Source organism: Nelumbo nucifera, chromosome 1 (assembly GCF_055504915.1).
Source record: "Nelumbo nucifera cultivar China Antique chromosome 1, China Antique-T2T, whole genome shotgun sequence".
In the NCBI taxonomy this organism is placed as follows: domain Eukaryota; kingdom Viridiplantae; phylum Streptophyta; class Magnoliopsida; order Proteales; family Nelumbonaceae; genus Nelumbo; species Nelumbo nucifera.
In genome coordinates this window covers 161,246,860-161,266,689 of record NC_142649.1, presented here as the reverse complement: position 1 = coordinate 161,266,689, position 19,830 = coordinate 161,246,860, and the positions used below count along the sequence as shown (strand labels likewise).

The following is a 19,830-nucleotide window of genomic DNA, read 5'->3' as shown; positions in this document are numbered from 1 at the left end:
CTTTGTATTGATTTTTTAAGGGCATAGCTAGGTGCCTTCGAAATTGGAATCCTTAATTGGATAAACTCTGCCTTGGAACCTTAGCCTGAAATTATGAATTCATTAGTTGATTTGACGTGGTCACCAATGTTTTAAAAAACGATTCAGAAGTGTAACTGTTCTGGTCATCGGTTTTTGGGTTGATGGTTTGATCCTCCGGTTTGAATGCACAGTCTATTCTGATAAAAAAATAAAAAATATAATTAAAATAAAAACGGATAAAACTGTTGAATGAATTGATGGTTCGACCACCTGAATTAATAAATTGTTAATCGATTCAATGATTTTTGGCCAAGGACTAGATTTGGAGTAAAATGGTGCTTAGACGGTTCTCGGACCAAACAGTGTGACCATCTGGACTAATGACGGTTCAAATTCCATGAGGGTCACTGCACAGATGAAGGCCCAAGAAAAAAAAAAAGTACAAAGAGATGGGTTTCTTTTGCCTCCGGGTGGGGGTGGTGGCCCATTTGGAAGTTTAAGGCTAAGAGCTCATTTGGGAGGGCTACTAAAATCAGCTTTACTAAGAAATAAGAATTGATTTATTTGGTTAAATGAAGATGTATTTGGTTTTTAACCAAATATAACCTTTTGGGTTTCCACGTAGGGCCCATCTTGCAAAACCAGACGCTTCTGTATGAAAGCCCTGCCAAAGTAGGATTACATTGGGATTAGGATTCGAAAATGTTACCCCAATATAACTTTGGGTTGGGTTAAGATTGAGGCCTTGACAAACCTGAATTTAACTCAAACCAGGCATATATTTTCTTATTTGCACATATAAATACCATGTAAACCAGGGGCGGAGACAGGGGTAGACCAGGGGAGCTATGGCCCCCATATGGTCCAGGAATCCATGTAAATTTCCCACCTTCCCCCACTCCTCACTTTAATGGTTGGCTCCTCACTTCTCCACCCTGATGTAATATATACATGTTTGTATGCATGTTTTTATATCAAGATTTTCAAAATTAGACCGGATTGGACGGTCAGATTGGAAAAGTTGAGAACTGGTCATCTGTTTTACCTTAAAATTGTCTTTTTAGCAAAAAATCGTTGATTTGGTCAGCAAACTGTTGACTCAGTCGATCAAACCATTCAAATCGTTCAAACTGTTTGAATCATCCAACAGTTTTTGGCTGTTTTTTATTCTTTTTTTTAATTTCTTTTGTCAGAACAGGCCACCTATTTGATTCAAACGGTCAGACCGTTTGACCCAGGAACTGGACCCCCGAACAGTTCGTTGTCTAATTCAATTTTAAAAACCTTACTCTATATGCATCAACAATTTATATTGAAGGCAAAATTTTCAATGTGACGTAAGTACAGTATCCCAAAAGTTGGTTAATCCTTATCGGCTAATTGTGAACACGAAGAACTAGAACAAAAGAAACCATGCTTGAAAGTGGAAAAAATGTTCTTGAATTTGTGATTTTCCTCTGGTGGTCTAATATTATGTTTCATAAAACCCCATTTGATCTATTAATGTGATTAATTCTTTCTATTTATATTTTTGACTTATACTTTGGATCCAAACCTATTTAAATGTAGGTTGGTATGATACATAAATGCTTTAAACCAGCAGTTAAGGGTGTAGGGGAGATTTTGATTGTTGTCAATATCAGTCTTAAAGAACTGAAAATAACGTTCTATTTTTGAAAGCATTTTTATTTTAATTTCATTTTGGAAACAAGGATTTTTTTTCCTGAGTCAAACTGAAAATGTTTTCATTTTGTTTTGAGAAAAATGCTTGTTTAAAAACATGTTAGTCTTTTTGCTAATGTGATATATATATACTTTTTAGAAACGAGAAAAAAAAACCATATTAATTGGAGAAACACCCCAAGTATTGTGATTTGTAACAAAGATAGCTCCTATATTTTGCATATGTTTCTTGTGGATTACATGTAATAACCTCAAATAATATTTTAAATTGATCATAAGTAAATATTAAATCCCTGGCGATAATGGGATTTGATCCCAAGTTCTTGCTACAGTCAGCCAAAAACCTTACCAATATCAACTGAGCCAATTGACACCCTTGAGGAGTTGAGGGTGTATAAATTTAACACAAACAAGAGATGGAGATGAAGAAGGTGCCATGCTGATCCCACGAGCTATCTATCAATCAAGGGTAACTAATTGGAGGGACATCTTATCTGACTATCTGTGACGTGCTTGTTTTAGCATGAACCTGAATCTCATGCAAACAAAATCTCTGATCACCTGATATTCAACCTCACATTCCCATGTTAATTTCACAGGGGTGATATCTGCATTTTCAGAGTGTGTGAAGAGTTTTTGCTTTTAGAAGATCCCGCCACATTTAGCACAGCCATCCACGTGGATTTTTGTTTGATGTATGTGACGCGCGGCTTTGGCCCCTCAATGGGGGGAGAGTGATATTTATTAGGCCTACTTAGCAGGGTCGGTGGTGGCAGGGATGCATACAGGCCTGGCAGTCTGTCTACTTAAATTCTAGTAGATAATTTAAATTTGTGGCCCCGTTTGGTTAATGGTAATAAGGTTTGGAATCGAAATTGGAATTGGAATAAGCTATTCCGATTTCTATTGTTTGGTTGGGCAGAACTGAAAGCTCATTCCCATTCCTGGTGGATTGGCATTCTTCCATTTGAGGGAATGTGCATTCCCTCCCCCTCCCTTAGGAATGAAATTAATTCCAGTTGATTTTAATTCTCATTCTGATTCTTATCTAAATCAAACAGACTATGAAAATAGACCATTCCAATTCTAATTCCAATATATTTCAATTGTGATTCTGACTATGAACCAAATGGACCCTATTTTTATAATTGGAGTGATATTCAATTTTATTGTAATAAAAAGTGAAAAACATGAAAAAAGGCTTCCAAACTTAAACAATTCACCCAAAGTCGATCAGTCCCACCTGAGTTTGTCCTAGACCTGTTCATGGGCCGGCCCGGCCCCCGGACGGGCTTGACACGCAAATGGGCCCGCGGGCTTAACCTCGGGCCTAAAAGCCCGACCCGCAATAAATTCGAGCCGGGCTTGGGATTTGCCAAAATAGCCCGGCCCGAGCCCGGCCTGGCCCGACCTATAATTAAAGTTAAAAACCCTAGTCAAATACCCCTCTTTCTTTCACCTCTTTTTCCAGCCGAACCTCTCTTCTCCACATCCTCCACAATTCTCAGTCCTCAATCCTCACACCCTCAGGCAGCCACACAACCGGCGAGGCGACGAACATTCACCGGTGCAACAACTCCGATAGTGAGTCCTCTCCTTCTCTCTCTTTCTCTCACTCTCTCTCTCTCTCTCTCTCACTCTCTCTCTCTCTCTCTCGTTCCTCTTCTCAAATCTCATTTCTCTTTCAAATCTCAGACACCAGCGATGGCGAGGTGGCAAATATAGGCACCGGCGACGATAGTGAGTTCTCTCTCTCTCTCTCTCAGACGCAAACTGATCACTGCTAAAATCGCAGGTCGCAGCTCACAGTCACCGTGAACTCAGCTCCGATGAACACAATCACCGGTGGTGAGTCCTCTTTACCATTTTATTGTGTTACGAAATTATCAGGGCCAGGCTCACTCAACTCCGGCAAACACAACCACCGGTGGCGAACTCAGCTTGGGCTTCGGGCTTTTTATCAGGGCCGGGTCAGGCCTAACAAATTTCCATTAATGAAGAGTAAAAGCCCGCCCGAGCCCGACCCATGAACAAGTCTAGTTTGTCCTAAGCCGTGTTGAGCGGATTTAGGTGACCAAATTTAGGCATTAACCATTGTCTAGATTTGGTTCATTGGGCTAAGTCTTGATGCTCATCTACACAAACCTGAAGTGCATTTTACCAAGTTACCATAAAATTGCGGTATACCATCTTCACTATTACATTCTTCCATAAGCTTAAGGATGCATGCCTGGTCGGACCTCAACTTTTTATGTTATAGGTGTTGATTGTCCAAAAGAATGAAATAAGTGGATGGCTAACTTCAGGCGATAATTATCTATTTTTTTGGGGGTAAGTTGATCCGTTGATGAAGTGAGGTTGAGTTGATATCAATCGGCCCAGGGGAGCCATGTTGTCGAATACCCCTAAAGTTTTATTGTCATTTTTATTAATTTATATATTATAAAAATGAATTTTTATATTGTTATTGTCATAGGTAAGGTTCAAAGTATCGGCATGTATTGGTCGATACGTATTGTTCCGGGACTCCACTGGTAGGCCCCTATAGTGGGTGTATCGGGGGTCTGACAGGTTCAGGGGATGGAGGAGACCTAAACTGCCCCCCTGAACCGGTTTCAGAAAAAAAATAAAAAAAAAATAGTATCAATTCGCCCAATATGCCCATATCGGCATATCAGGTGTATCGGTATTTTGAACCTTGGCCGTAGGTGATGGGAGTAAAACCAACCTTTGGGTAACTGGACACATGGCATTCATTGGAGAGCTGTCAACCGACTTGCAAGCTAGACATTGGAAGCCTAGCATGACCTAGGGTTGAGGAGAATCACCTAAGGGGTTGTGAGCTTGTCTCGTTGAGAGATGTGTGACCTGAAGAAGGAACTGCCCTGAGTCCCTATGAAGTCTTCATCAAAGAGCAACCTCTGATGACTATTGAGCCAAGGTCCGAGGAAATGGTTTCCACGAAGACAAATTGCTGTCAAAGGCAAACACAAACTCCACCATGTGTACAGAGAGCGACGATTTGGCAGACCATGCAGTAGAATAGTCGATACGTAAGGCACTCCATCAATTAGTGGGTCTTGGGCCCATGCCATGCATTCATAACATGGCACACAGGCCTTCCAAGCATGCTCCACTCGAGCACCAGGTGGCCTAACTGATCTCTAGGTGACCTGACAGGGCTCCAAGTGCCCTGGAGCTGAGCTCTAGGTATCCTGGCCAAGCTCCAGGTGTTCAAGGCCAAATACTAGATGTCTTGAGGTATGGCAGTTGTTCCATACTTATCCAATACTTATGCTCACGATGTGCATCTAAAACCTATATAAATGTTAGAATAACATTTAATTCATATTTTATGCTTCATTGAATTCTCACCTACCCATTGGACAAATCAGTGACTGACTTGATTGTTAGAATTACAAGTTTGAGATATCACCTCGAGGCCTTTGACATTCCTTTTTCCTTTATAGGCAATTTCTGAACTGCTCGGGGGACCTTGACCGACTTTTGATGGCATTGATAAGTAATTACGAATGTCAAATATAATAGGTAAAATCCAATTATTCCGATTAAGAATTGGTTAATTCGGTTCCATGTCTATCTTGCAAGAAATTCAGGATTTGTACATTCTGTCCTGAACCAGACCCGACCTATCGAGAGCGCTGATTTACATGCCATGTAGTCTTCCTATAATAAGGATTGATTCAAATCGGGATTCACCTACATTAATCTGATTCAAAATTTGATCATATCTGTAAGTAGGTGTGCTCATTTTTCTGTTTTTTTGAATTAACAAATTAAAAAAAAACACTAAACATGTGGCTATTTAAACTCACCTACAACCAACACTTTCCTTTTTTATTGAAAAATTAAATGAAACATGGGCAATAGGGCATCAGAGGTGTCAATTGGACGGATTTGGTCCAATCTGATCAAGTCCAATGTGAGTCCACTTATAAATGGACTAGACCTAATTCAGTCCAAATCTAATACAAAACCAAATCCAATCCAATCCATTAAAATGTAAATGGATTGGATTGGATCCAATCCAAACCGAATGAAATATCAAAAATTATATAAAAGCATTTTTAGCATTGAAAAAACACTTTTGTAAAAGTACTTTGATAAAAATATTTTCATAAAAGTGCTTTTACAAAAGCACTTATTTGAAAGTATTTCAGAAAAGTGCTTTTGTCAAAGTACTTTTATAAAAAATAAAAGCACTTTTGTAACACTACTTCTGTAAAAGCACTTTTTGAAAAGTACTTTCATAGACTTTTATAAAAGTACTTTTGAGAAGTGCTTTTGTAAAAGTACTTTTGCAAAAGTACTTTCACAAGTGTTTTCATAAATAAAAGTACTTTCGTAGAAGTGTTTTTATAAAAGTACTTTTGTAGAAGTGTTTTTATAAAAGTACTTTCATTGAAGTATTTTTATAAAAGTACTTCCGAAATGTACTTTGGAAAAGTGCTTTTGTAAAAGTACTTTTATAAAGGTACTTTTGTAAAAGCGTTTTTCAAAAAGTACTTCCATAGACTTTTATAAAAGTACTTTTGTAGAAGTGCTTTGGTAAAAGTACTTTTATAAAAGTACTTTCATAAAAGTGCTATCGTAAAAGTACTTTTATAAAGTACTTTTGTAGAATTGTTTTTATAAAAGTACTTTTGCAAAAGTGCTTTCGTAATAGTTGTTTCATAAAAGTGATTTTCTAAAAGTGCTTTTATAAAAGTACTTCTATAAAAGTTCTTTCGTAAAAGTGTTTTTATAAAGTACTATAAAAGTGCTTTTATAAAAGTACTTCCATAAAGTTTTTTTTTGTAAAACTGATTTCATAAAAGTGCTTTCGTGTAAAATTACTTTTATAAAAGTGCTTTCATAAAAGTAATTTGCCAAAGTGCTTTTGTAAAAGTACTTTTGTAAAAGTGCTTTTATTAAAGTGATTTTGTAAAGGTGCTTTTATAAAACTATTTCTGTAAAAATGCTTTCATAAAAGTACTTTTGTAAAAGTATTTTTATAAAAGTGCTTTCGTAAAAATACTTTTCATAAAAGTACTTTTATAAAAGTATTTTTATAAAAATATTTTCATAAATGTACTTTTATAAAAGTGTTTTACACCTCTAAGTTTTGATTGATTTCAAATTGAATAAGGATTTGGTCTCATGACCGGATTAACCTGATCCAATAATTTGGTTTAAGTCTAATTCAAATCAATAAGAATATGGACAACTTTATTTTGGATTGTCCTGATCCAATAATTATAATGGACTATCCAAATCTGATTTGATAAGGTTTGGATCGGATTGGATCCAAACCCATGTGTCTCTTCTAATATCTAAGATTTGTAATATTCTATGATGTATAATATATATAGTACATGTATAAAACATATTATCATTTATGCAAGTATAAAATATTGTATATACATATATTATGTATCATTTTATAATATTTATACATGCAATATATCATATTATATAAAATAATATATATATATATTTTATGTATATATAACATACTTTATGTCAATTATAAAAATATTATGGGCTGGGCTAAGTTGAAAATGATCACCCCTAGTTCTATGGGGTCTTATATTGGATTTGAATTTAATTTGAGTATGTTTTTTTAATAAAAAAAATAAAACTAAAAAAATGTTAATCCCGTCTAACTTATATATACATAATAAGGATATCCAAATATGAAATAATGAATCATTAGTTCTAAATTTTATATAATCATATGTACCTAGGTATGATTTGTTGATTAGTATCATACAACAAGGCCAAACGATAAAAAAAAAAATAACAAACGAACTCATGCATGCATGTACACCCTTCAAATAGAACTTTTGTCAATTATTATACTCATACTTTTATATGAATGAGTATCCACGAAACTAACAATCCGACCTTAGCTCAGTTGGTAGAGCGGAGGACTGTAGTGGGATATTCTTCACAGCTAATCCTTAGGTCGCTGGTGCGAATCCGGCAGGTCGGATGTTTTTGTCCATTTTAGTTGGTGGTATGTTTGGTTTTTATTTTTTGAAATTATAAAATATTAAGGATGTGACAGGTGGGTCGAAGCCTTTCCGGTATTATCAATTCATAAAAATGGTGACAAATCATGTGGATTTTGATTGGTCGAAGCTCTTTAGGTATCTTATTTTCCTGGTCTTATGTACTTGTTAACTTTCTTTGATAACTTTATTGATACCGGAAAATCTTACCTGTAATCAAAACCAGCCGATGGCCGTCATAAATTCTCAGTGTATTTGATCAAATCTTTTCCCGTATATTGTCTTTCCGGTATCATAGATTCTTTATCACTTTCCTCCCCTTTTTAAATATAGCCTTTTTGCACTACACGGGATGCGGCAAAGGAAGCACAATAGGACCAGCAGCCGCCACCACCTATTGAGACCATCCAGTACAACCCATTCAGCAAAATCAGGTTGTACAGCCCATCCAATAGATACAACAACGCCAACCAGTTCCATCGCTGCCTCCACTAGTCGACCCTCCAGTTTATAACAGTGAAAGGTGCCTTGAATGACGAGACAGGTTGCCATTTTGCCATGATCGACACTGGGGAGATCGGACCGAGAGAGGAGGAGATGAAGGATGGGACTAACATGACAGGCACTACTAGCGGCTAGATCCACCTACTCAGGGCTCGTATGCCTCCAGGGAGATGAGCAAATCAAACTCCTCCCCCAGGACAGATCACTCATGAGCATTTGAGTAGCTTAGGAGGCATCACCATCATTCACTAACAGGTAACTGAGGTGAGTGAAGGGAGTGCTCTGATAGGCTTGGCCCCGCCCACCAAGAAGTGGTAAGTAAGCTCACCAGTACTGTACCCAATCTGGCTAAAGCATCCCCCCTTGTTCTAGAGATTTTGTTGGAATCAAGACTTTGAGGGTTTACGACCCTGACTTTTGAGACATATGATGGTATGATTGACCCAATAGACTATATGGAGAGCTTCCAAGTTTTGATGTTGTTTCACTGTGCTTCGGAAGCCAGCATGTGCTTGGCCTTTCCTACTACTTTCAGGAGAGCGGTCAGCCTGTGGTATTCCAGGCTGCCACCTCGATCCATAGAGAGTTGGCCTCGATTTTTGGAATTATTTTGTTACTCACTTTGCTACCAGTCGTAGGTGCCAGAAGACAACATTAATGTTAGTGTATATCAAGCAGAAGCCCAGAGAGAGCTTGCGGGAATATGTGTAGATGTTCAAGAACGAGGCGCTAGAGGTGAGCGACCACAAAGAGAAGAAGCATAAAAGAGACGGAGAAGACAGAGAAGGATGGAAAAAAGACTAAGGGGTCCAAGGGTGAGGGGTCATTAGCGCAATCTCAAACTCCACCTTGGAAGTTCGAGACATATACTCCCTTGAACGCCCCCCAAAGTCAGATTCTAATGTAGATACAGAGTGGGGAGTTCCTAAAATGGCTGAAACAACTAAAGGGGAACCCAACCAAGCGAAACCATAAGAAGTACTACAAATTCCACTGGGTAGATGGTCATGACATGAAGGACTGTTACGACTTGAAAAATGAAATAGAAGAATTGATAGGAAGAGGCTATTTGAAGCAATTCTTGAAGGAGGATCGAGTAGTAGACAAGTAGAAAGAAGAGGATGATGTGGACGACCTCCAAGATGGAATCGTAGGTATAATCAAAGTTATTGTAGGAGGCTCGACAGTAACTGAATGTAGTCAGACTGCGAGAAGAGCTCTAGTGAGAGAATTGTGAACCAATCAAGGAGGCTGGCCCGAGAAGAAACCCAAGACTAGTGAGCCCATTATATTCACTTATGATGACTTGAAGGATGTTCAGTTTCCAGATGACGATGCCTTGGCCTTCACCATGATAGTAGCAAACTACCTGGTAAAGAGGATTTTAATTGATTCTAGAAGTTCAACTGGCATTTTGTTTTTGACAACTTTTGAATAGATGAAGCTGGATAAGAAGAGACTTATCTCGACTTCTCAGGGGATGTGGTAAAACCAGTTGGGAGGATTTTCCTGTCGGTAACAGTGGAGACCATGCTAAGACAGGCTCGTGTAATTACAAAATTTCTTGTTGTCAACTCACCATCACCTTACAACATTATTTTTGGTAGAGCTTTGCTCCATGCTCTCCACGCTGTTTTCCTACCGAGAACGGTGTGGGGACAATCCGGGGTAGTCAGCTTGAATCCCGACAATGCTACATGGCGAATTGAAGGGGAAACAACCCGTGAAGGAAGAGAAGTCAAGGAAGCACAAAAGGAAATCGACCACAGACGACAAGGAGGTCGTAGCTCTTGATCCAGACTGGCAAACCAAGGATAATACTAGTCGAGCTCAACCTGTCGAACAGACCATGGCAGTATCCATCTCGGTGACGGAGCCAAACAAGATAGTTCAAATCAGTTCTCTCCTCCCTCTAGATCTGCGAGACTAGCTGGTAAGATTTTTATGTTTAAATTTTGATGTATTTGCTTGGTTCATGGCTGACATGCCAAGGATCAACCCTTTAGTCATAACTCCTAGGCTTAATGTCGACCCAAATGTTAGACCTGCAGAGCAGATCAGGTGGAAGTTCGCCCCTAAGCGTTTGAAGGCGATCAAGGAGGAGGTCGGGAAGCTGTTGATCGCTGACTTCATCAGGGAGTTGGAGTTAAACAAAGCATGCCCTAATGACTTCTTTCCTTTACCTCACATAGATCACCTAGTTGATGCAACCTCAAGATAAGAGCTTATCAACTTCATGGATGTATTTTCTAGATATAATCAGATCTTAATGAACCATGATGATGAAGAAAAAACATCTTTTGTAACTAAAACGAGTTTATTTTGTTATAACGTAATGCCCTTTGGCTTAAAAAATGTCGGGGCCACATACCAAAGACTTGTAAACAAAATTTTCAAGGAATTAATAAGAAAGAATGTTGAAGTCTACATCGATGGTATGGTGGCCAAAAGCCGAGCTGCATATAATCATATAAGCGGCCTGAATGAGATATTTGGGGTGTTGAGGGAAAACCAGCTTAAACTCAACCCAAGTAAATGTGTCTTTGGTGTCACCTCAGGAAAATTCCTGGGATTCATGGTAACTCAATGTGGCATCGAACTAACCCCAAAATGGTTCAAGCTATTATAGACATGCATCCTCCGAGAACAGTTAAAGATCAACGGCTAACAGGCTGGGTGGTTGCCCTTAGTCGATTTATCTCGAAGCTTAGAGGTTAGTGTTTATCATTTTTCAAGGCCATTAAAAAAGATGACTTTAAATGGACGCAAGTGTCAGAGTGCCTTCGAAGAATTAAAGTAGTACCTCAGCTTGCTTTCCCTGATGATGACATTAGAACCTAGAGGGGTGTTGTTCTTATACTTGTCTGCTGATGACGAAGTTATAAGCTCGATGCTCACTTGGGAGGTAGATCGGGTCCAATACCCCATTAATTTTGTCAGCAAGGTGCTGCGGGACGCTGAGACCAGATACCCGAACATAGAAAAATTGGCTTATGCCCTGATCATCTTAGCTCAGAGCTCTGACCTTATTTTCAAGTGCACACCATTGTGGTTTTAACTGACCAACTACTTTGACAGGTGTTAGCAAAACCAGAGGTCTCGGGACGATTGATCAAATGGTTGGTTGAACTCAATGAATTCAACGTGAGATATGAACCCCAATCTGTGATCAAGGTGTAAACACTACCCGACTTCATTGCAGAATGCACTTTTACACCAGAGCAACTCACCTTAGAGCAGCCATCCACCAACTTGGCACTTGTTCATGATCTGGACCCTTCGACAACCTGGATCTTACATGTAGATGGATTGCCCAACTAAAAGGGTAGTGGCACCGAACTTATTTTACTTGGCCCTGAAGAAGAAATTAAGTTAGAATATGCACTACGCTTCAGGTTCAAGGCCACAACATTGCTGAGTATGAAGTGCTGATTGCTAGGATGAACTTGGCTAGGGAAGTTGATGTGAAAAAGCTCGTAGTGTACAATGACTCCCAGCTCGTAGTCAACCGGGTACAAGACTCTACGAAGCTCGAGAATGGCCAAGTATCAAGCAATGGTACGAGGATTATTCTCCTACTTTGTAGAGTTCAACATTTTTTAGATTCCCAGGTCATGGAACACATAGATAGATGCATTATAAAGACTAGCAAGCTTGATAGAGATCAATTCTCGAAGAACCGTGCACGTTGAAGATTTGCAGTAGCCCAACATTTTGGATACTCTTACTGTCGAGGTCTCTCTAATGTTGGCACCCGAACCAAGCTAGATGGACTCAATATTGAGTTACTTGCAGATAGGAGCTCTATCATCAGATCAGATGCAAGCTAAAAGAATACAAAGAAAAACAATCCTATACATCACTGTGAGCATTGAGTAACGACCCACTTGGGCTGGAAATGGAGTCGCTACCCATCAGTTAAGGAAATGGAGGTGATGGGACCTTTGGGAATTGCATCAAAACTCTTATTTTTGTTTGTAGTGACTCCAAATCCCATGATCTGACTACACCAATTTGGGTAAGACTTAGATGGGAGAGGGAAGGGGTTAGGAACCCCTATCCCGGGTCCGATAGGTGGGGCCTGCATGGTATTTCAAACAAAGCATCAAATACAATTCTTTAATCGGCTAATTAGTAACAAAATAACAAAACAACACGAGAGAAGCCACACCAAATATTTTTATACTTTTTTTTTATTTTTCTTTATTTTTAATTAATTAATTATTTTTTTTTGTATTTTTTATTTCTCTTTCTTTTTTTCTTAGGAAACCCTACTTGATTTATTTGTTTTATTTTATTCTTATTTTTTATTTTCTAATTTTTGAACATTTTACATTTTTCCCTTTTTTATTTTGTTATTAATTTTTATTTTATATATTTTTATATTTTCCTACTTGTTTTTGTTTTTTTTAATTATCGTTTTCTCTTCTAGGGCTTATTCTCCCACTTGGATCCCTGTTTAGCAAATACCAAATCTAAACCAACATCTCCAATTCGCCTTTCTATCTAGTTAATTTTATGGTTTTAGTCATCATCACTTTTATTCTTTATTGTTGTATATTTTTTATTTGTTTTTCCTTTTCATGACTAGGTTAATTTTTTTTCTCAACCAATCATTGTTCTCATTCTAAGTTTGCACATAATGAAGTCACCTCGGTTTATTGAAGACTATTTCTTCTTTTTTCCCCTATTTTTTGGATATTGATTTTATTTGCATATATAAATATCTTGTTCATGGTTGAGGTGAATCCCAATGAACTAAGATATCACACCTACAACCATCTTGGGGCTTACAATTTATTGCCATCAAACAACTAGGAAAAAATGGGATCTCCTATCTCAACATCAATAAACCAAACCAGGCAACCGTTCAATCTACTAATATAGACAAACTTAAAATCGAAAGAAACAAAAATAATTGAATGCTAAAATCAACCTCAAATAGTAGCAACAAACATAGAAATAACAACTAAACAGTAATAAAAATGATATTTCAAAATTGAACTTCAGCATCTATGGTCAGGTAGAACCAAAACAAAGGGTGGATTAATATTAGATGGAAGAAATGAAACAAAAACAAAGAAAAAAAAAGAAATCAGTCTAGAAGAAAAATATAGTGAAAATAGAACCTACCTATATTGGATTTCGGACTGGAATGGATTGATGAAACAGGGGCACCGCTCTTTGAAGAAAGGCACTGATAAAATAGATTGAAGAGGTTTTGATGATGGTAGATCAACATTGGTTGAGGTTTAATGTGATAATGGAGATGTCGGCAACCTGAGAGATAAGTCCAATGGAAAAATAACAGATGATTATATAGTGGTGCAAGATTGACCAGTGAATTAACACGATGTGGAGAAGATCGTTGGATGGGATGTCCCCCTGTGATTAACTCTGTATGATGATTGATTGTGTGGATCTTCCAGGTTTGTTCTACTGCTAGGAGATCGACCTTAATGCTGGAATATCAACCTTGTTGGTGGGAGGTTCAAAATTTCAAGAATCTCTCTCCTCCCTCTCTTGTTTTTGTCATTTCCTCTTTCCACTTTTGAGTGCATGGGAAGACTCCTTGTCCCACATTACTTGGGAAAGGAGTGGAAGTAGAGTATATCTATATTTTTGCTCTGTCTATGTGTCGGGACCCATAGGAGGAGAGCACTATAGATATTCCATGGATGTGGGGTTGGGGGTGCTTTTCACATGCACGCGCCGAGCCGGGTCCGGGCGTGGTCATGGGTGCGTGTATGTGTACGTATGTGCACTACACCGAATCGATTTTGCTTCTAACCAAATTAATCATTTGAGTTTTGATTTCGAATTTATTTTTTGATTGGTTTTCTTTTCTTGTTCGTGTCTCCTCCTTCCTGTGTCTCTTCGAACAGGCGCACTGTTCTAAAGAGGTCCCTGTCTGGAAGGACACCTTTGTGCCGGTTTGGGTCTGAGACCAATCTATAAAAGGGGTGTTAGTTGACCTAGTTTTTACAAAACAACATTGTTCTTGATAGTCTTCTCTTCTTTGTATTTTCTGACAATTTGAGCATCAACTTTCTTTAGCTCACGAAGGTCTGTTAAGTGAGTGCACACCTACTAGTGGCATGCGGGCTGTTTTATTTTGGCGACCGATTTGCAATCATTCGGATGCATCGTAAGGGCAGATGCGGTTTTAAGGAGAGTGACCAAGTGACACGACTCAACCCTCATTCTCTCTGCAACTTCTCAGTTTCACAATTCTGCAACAGCACACTCCTGCAAGTTCCGGCTTGGAAAGCGATTATCGATAAGCTCCATTTTACCTTCTTTACTATTTTACAACAAACCTTCAACACCTAATCTCCACTGCTAGCTTGGGAAGTTGTCGTTGGTTCACTCATTGTGTTGTCGCCTTTGGTTTGAGTAGAGAAGACGATGAATAGTGTGAAAATAGTGGGTGGAGAAGAATGAGTGATCAATGTAAGGGAATCGATAAAACTGGGAGGAGATTTTTTTTCTCTTTGCCACTGCTATGTTCTTTGTTCAAGGGAGGAGATGATGAACTTCCTCCTCTAGATGGTTTCGGTGATTATGTTAAACTTAAAACAACTTGGCTTTTATAAAAGGGGTCGTTCAAGGGTGGAGACAATGATCTTCCTCCTCCGGGTGGTTTTGGCGATTAGGTTAAACTTAAAAGAACTTTGCTTTTATAAAGGGGGTAATGGTAATTTTGTAAATTTAGCAAAGTCCAGGGATATTTTTGTCATTTTGAGAAAGTTTGGTCAAACTAGGTCTAACAGAGGTCGAATCGGGATCCTGGATGGATGGCTGAGATTTTGGGTCAAAATTTGAAGGGTTAAGATGGGTCTAAGTGCACAGGGCGGTTTTGTAGGTGCGGGCTAATATGATTGGTCGAAATGGAATCTTTTTGGATGAGTGGTCAAATAGGGATGTTTTGGGTTGAAATTTGGCAAGATGGGGTTTTTGAACATATTGAGTTGAATGGTAAGGTTAGATTGGACCAACTAGGCCTGAATCAGGTAGATTTAGAAGGGTATTGGATCGGCTAACCTAGGGCTTCAGAATGAAATTTAGGTGCGATGAGGGGGCTAACAAAGGTATTTTGGCTGAAATTTTGTAGGTGGGTATTTTAGGGTATCCATGATCTGGTGGTAACTTATGATTTCTTCAAGGGGGGTCAAGATCAAAGGAATTTGGGTTGATGATAGGAGTTGGAATGGGATCTTGGTTTAATGGAGGAGTAAACAAGAAAATATTGGGTTGAAACCTTATGGGTAGGTGTTTAAATGTTTTTGGAGTTCAGTGATGTGGTCTGATTGGCTCAGATGTGTTTGAATCAAGGGGATTTGGGTTGTGCTTGTTTTAGGCTAACGACAAGGGTCGAAACTAAATCTTTGTTTGATGAGAGGATAAATTGAGGAATTTTGAGTTGACATTTTGTGTGCAGGCATTTTAGGATGTCTGAGGTCTGGTTTTAGTGTCTGATCTATGGGTGGATGTGTAAATGGGTGGGTTGATTGGGGCCATCAGATTGGTATTGGGTAGATTTAACAGTTAATTTGAGGGATTTTAGGCTAAAAGTTTGGTTTTTATAGGTTTTTGGGTGTTTCGGAGTGATTGGAATGGTCCGATCAAGAATTCAGGGTGAATTGGAGGTTTAAGTGGTGGACCGAGCAAAAGTCGATTGTTGACAATCATCATCAGGGACCAATTATACCAGAAGTCATTCACCCTACCGTACCTTAGTTGCCTCTGTTCTTTTGAAGCTGAACGTGTACTCCGAGATATCCATGCAGAAATGTGTAGAGTACACACAAGGGGGGGGGGGTTGCTGACTTAGAAAGCATTGCGATAGGGATACTATTGGCCCATCATGAAGGCTGATGCACTCCGCTTTATTAAGAGGTGTAATCATTGCAAGTGCAATGCAAATATCCCTCATTAGCCCACGGTCGACCTCCAATACCTCGTCAATCCATGGCCATTTGCATAGTGGGGAATTGACTTATTGGAACCCTTTCCACTTACAACAGGGCAACACAAGTAGCTCGTATTTGCCATTTATTACTTTACGAAGTGGGGTAGAAGCTGAGCTATTGGCTGTGGTTACATCCTTCAACATACAAAACTTTGTATGGAAGAACATTATTTGTAGGTTCGACCTACCTCGGGTTCTCATCTTAGACAATGGAAGATAATTTGACGACATGGGATTTCAAAATTGGTGTAGAGAGATAGGCATCCACCAAAGGTTCACCTTGGTCAACCATCAACAAACTAATGGTCTAGTCAAGGTGACCAATCACACATTGCTTCAAGGATTGAAGACTCAACTAGACAGAGCTAAGGGACAATGGATAGAGGAACTCCCAAGTGTGCTATGGGCATATTAAACTACAAGTTGGATTACCACCGAGAAGATGCCCTTCAACATAGTGTATGGAACAAAAGCAGTGATCTCAGTTGAGATTGATGTAACCATGTTGTGAACTGAGACCTATGAGGAAGACCTCAATGAGGACAAGCTTAGGAATAACCTGGACTTGATTGAGGAGGTTAGGGATCAGGCTTACATACAAACTGCAACTTACCAACAAAAAGTGGCTCGGTATTACAATGCTTGAGTCTGAAAGAGAAATTTTAGGGTTGGAGACCTCATCCTCAGAAAGGTGGTTGTGTCTGAGTCGGGAGTAGGGAAACTTGGTCTGAACTAGGAGGGCCCTTACAAGGTCCTTAAGGTGCTGGGCTCGACAACCTACAAGTTGCAGACCATGGGAGGGTGAGTTGTACCTCATACTTGGCATGCTATGAATTTGGTAATGTATTATGTATGGGATTTCTTGGAACTGGAATAAAAATTCCTAGTTTCTCTATCAAAAAGTTGTCACAACTTAGCTTGAAAAAAACTGAGATGGGACTTTACTCATATAACTCGATGTTGTGTTAAAAGGGACTCCATAAAGCATAAAAAGCACTGAGATGCAAACTCGGTATCCCACCAGAATGACTCGGGCAAACGGTTGAGTTAGCTCGGGAAGTGAGGGATTAATGGTAAAGGGTTAGTAAATCGACCGAGGTGGGAAACATGGGCAAGTGGCTTAAGTCAAATAACTCAGTAAGAACCACAAACATAACAAAAGAACATTTCTATTAAGGATTAAAAGGAGGTCGATACATAGATGTTAAAAAAAAGTAGTATTCGTAACAACAAAACCGAGCACACCAACTTGGAAAGTACATCCAAAAGATTGAAAAACCAAAGGATCATTGGGTGGGCTAGTCACCAGAGACCTAGTCTTTCGTGGGGTCATAGACTTGGACCTGACGACCACAACTTTGGCATCTTCCTCCTTGGCTTCGCTATCCACATTGGCCACCAAAATGAGGTCTTTGAACGCATTTATGACTTTCAGCTTGTTGACTGGATGATCTAGGAGGGTATCCAAAAGAAGCCTACATAACCTGAATCCCTTCCTTACGAACAAAACCGCAAAATCAATCTTCTCAGACTCGATCTCTGGGGAGAGATTGAATGCAGCAATCGTCTCATCATGAGCCTTCTCTAGCTCACCCTTCGTCTCCTCCATAACCTTCTCGAGCTACGCCTTTAATGCATCTTCCCTCTCCTGGCTGGCCTTGAGCTTGACGTGTAACCTTTGGCATTCTACCTCGTGCTTGACCTTAAAGGAAGCTAGGTCAGACCCCACCTGGGCCTTCTCCGCTGCTATCTTATTAATCTCACCCAAGTACCCTTCCTTAATTTGAGCCAGGTTATCAACTCGGTCTTGCTGGTTACGTGCCCTCGCATAGATCCCTTGAGCCATGGTTTTGGCCTGAAAAGTGGAGGTAAAGTTAAAGGCTCCACCAAGAAAGGAATAAAAGCAAAATGAGGGAAAACAAGCAGTTTACCTTCATGAGGTGCTTGAAAAGGTGGGTCTCCATCACGTCAAAAGGAAGGTTCTCCATATCTACCCAGGATGTAGGCAGCACTACACCCTTGCTTAGCTCATAGGCTTTGGCATGATCCTACACGACGTCACCTCGACGAACATACCAGTTTAGGATCCAGGTTGGGGTGTTTTCCGGAGGCAAAGTAGACAACCTCTCTCTCAACAAGCTAGAACTAGGGGCAGAGTAGAGGAGCTCAGAGCTTGGGGATGCTCTGGGGGGCGGTAAAGCCAGAGTGACCTCACATTGAGCTCGTGCCTTTGATCCTGTTAGTTGCTTGGTTACCAAAGCCTGTGATGCCTCATCCTCCATGGTGATAATCACCATAGAAGTGGAAATAGCCCGTGGGGTTGTAGTGTGAGAAGATTCGACCTCATCCCCTATCCACCAATTGATTCATGCTTCTCTCTCAAAAAGAAAGAAATACAGGAACTTAATTCCACATTAGCTCGGAAAGTGGTGTGTGTAAGTCATGTACCAAGGATTGGATTCTAATGAACAAAGGGAAAGACTACCTACGCATTCTTGGCTCAGGCATGCTTATAGGAGGGCATCCTCGATCAAATAATCATCTATCTTCAGCCCGAGACGTGCGATCCCTTGAAATTATTTTTTTTCCTCCGAGGTCAAGTAATGTCTGTCGGGGTCGCCAACGACCATGCCCCACCAAAAATGAACTTTCAAAGACCATTCTGGACAATGAAGATATACTTCGACTTCTAGTTTGAGACTTTGCTTAGGAGTTCCTCAAGGAACTTCCTACTGGACTTGAAGGCAAAGTATTAGAACTTTTGATCACCCGAGGTGTGATTGATACCACCCAAGGCCATGAAGACCCTCATGTTAATGGGAACACTGTGTGCATGGACCGTTAAAGCAACACCGACTATGATTCTAATGGCATTAGGGGTAAGTTGCCCGAAGGTAAGAAGGAAGATGTTCAAGAGGTCGATGACCATACGAGGAAGGGGAAACCTCAACCCCACATTGAAGTGCTGCTCAAATACACAAACTTCATTGGTTATATGATTCTAAGGGGCCTCGTTTGGGGTAAGGAGCCTTAAACAAAACTCATCAGGGACCCTGTAGAGAAGGCAGATCCTCTGCAGATCGACCAAAGTACACTAAGTTGGAGTGAAGGGTTCGTTGGGGCTAATCACGAGCTCGTTAGGGACCGAGGCGAGCTTCCCCGAGTCCCTATGAGCTTGGGAGGCCGACTCTGCAACCTCCCTCTTTGCTCTCTCTGCTCTCTCTTTCTTGACAAAATCAACAGCCGTGGAGCTCGACTTGAAATTACTAAAAGAAACGAAAAGGAAAAGAAACTCGAGAGGAAAGGACTCACCGGCAATGGACTGAAGAATGAAGACGGGGCGGGATGAGAAGCAGAGTAGACCTTGTGAGCAAGCTCTCCAACCTGAAATGGGGACCACTTCAATGGAAAATGTGAAAATGGACCCCCATGGGGACCCTATTTATAGGCGAAGTAAGCGGATGGTGAATATCAAATGAAACTGACGGTTGGAGATTCACCACGATTGGACTTCCGGAGGAACCAAATCAATTAAACGCATTTTTGAAATCTGAATTGAGTTATTGAACAATGTCAAATCCGCACGTGGCAGATGTGCCTATTATAGCCCTCCTAAGCAACATTTCCAAACAGACC

General features: G+C 39.8%; 1 non-coding gene across 1 annotated transcript; it reads left to right on the top strand.

Moving 5' to 3' along the window:
* Positions 1 to 7,606: 7,606 nt before the first annotated feature.
* TRNAY-GUA (transfer RNA tyrosine (anticodon GUA)) lies at positions 7,607 to 7,699 on the top strand. Its single transcript has 2 exons — positions 7,607 to 7,643; positions 7,664 to 7,699. It is a non-coding gene; the product is annotated as a tRNA-Tyr (tRNA).
* The last annotated feature ends 12,131 nt before the right edge of the window (positions 7,700 to 19,830 follow it).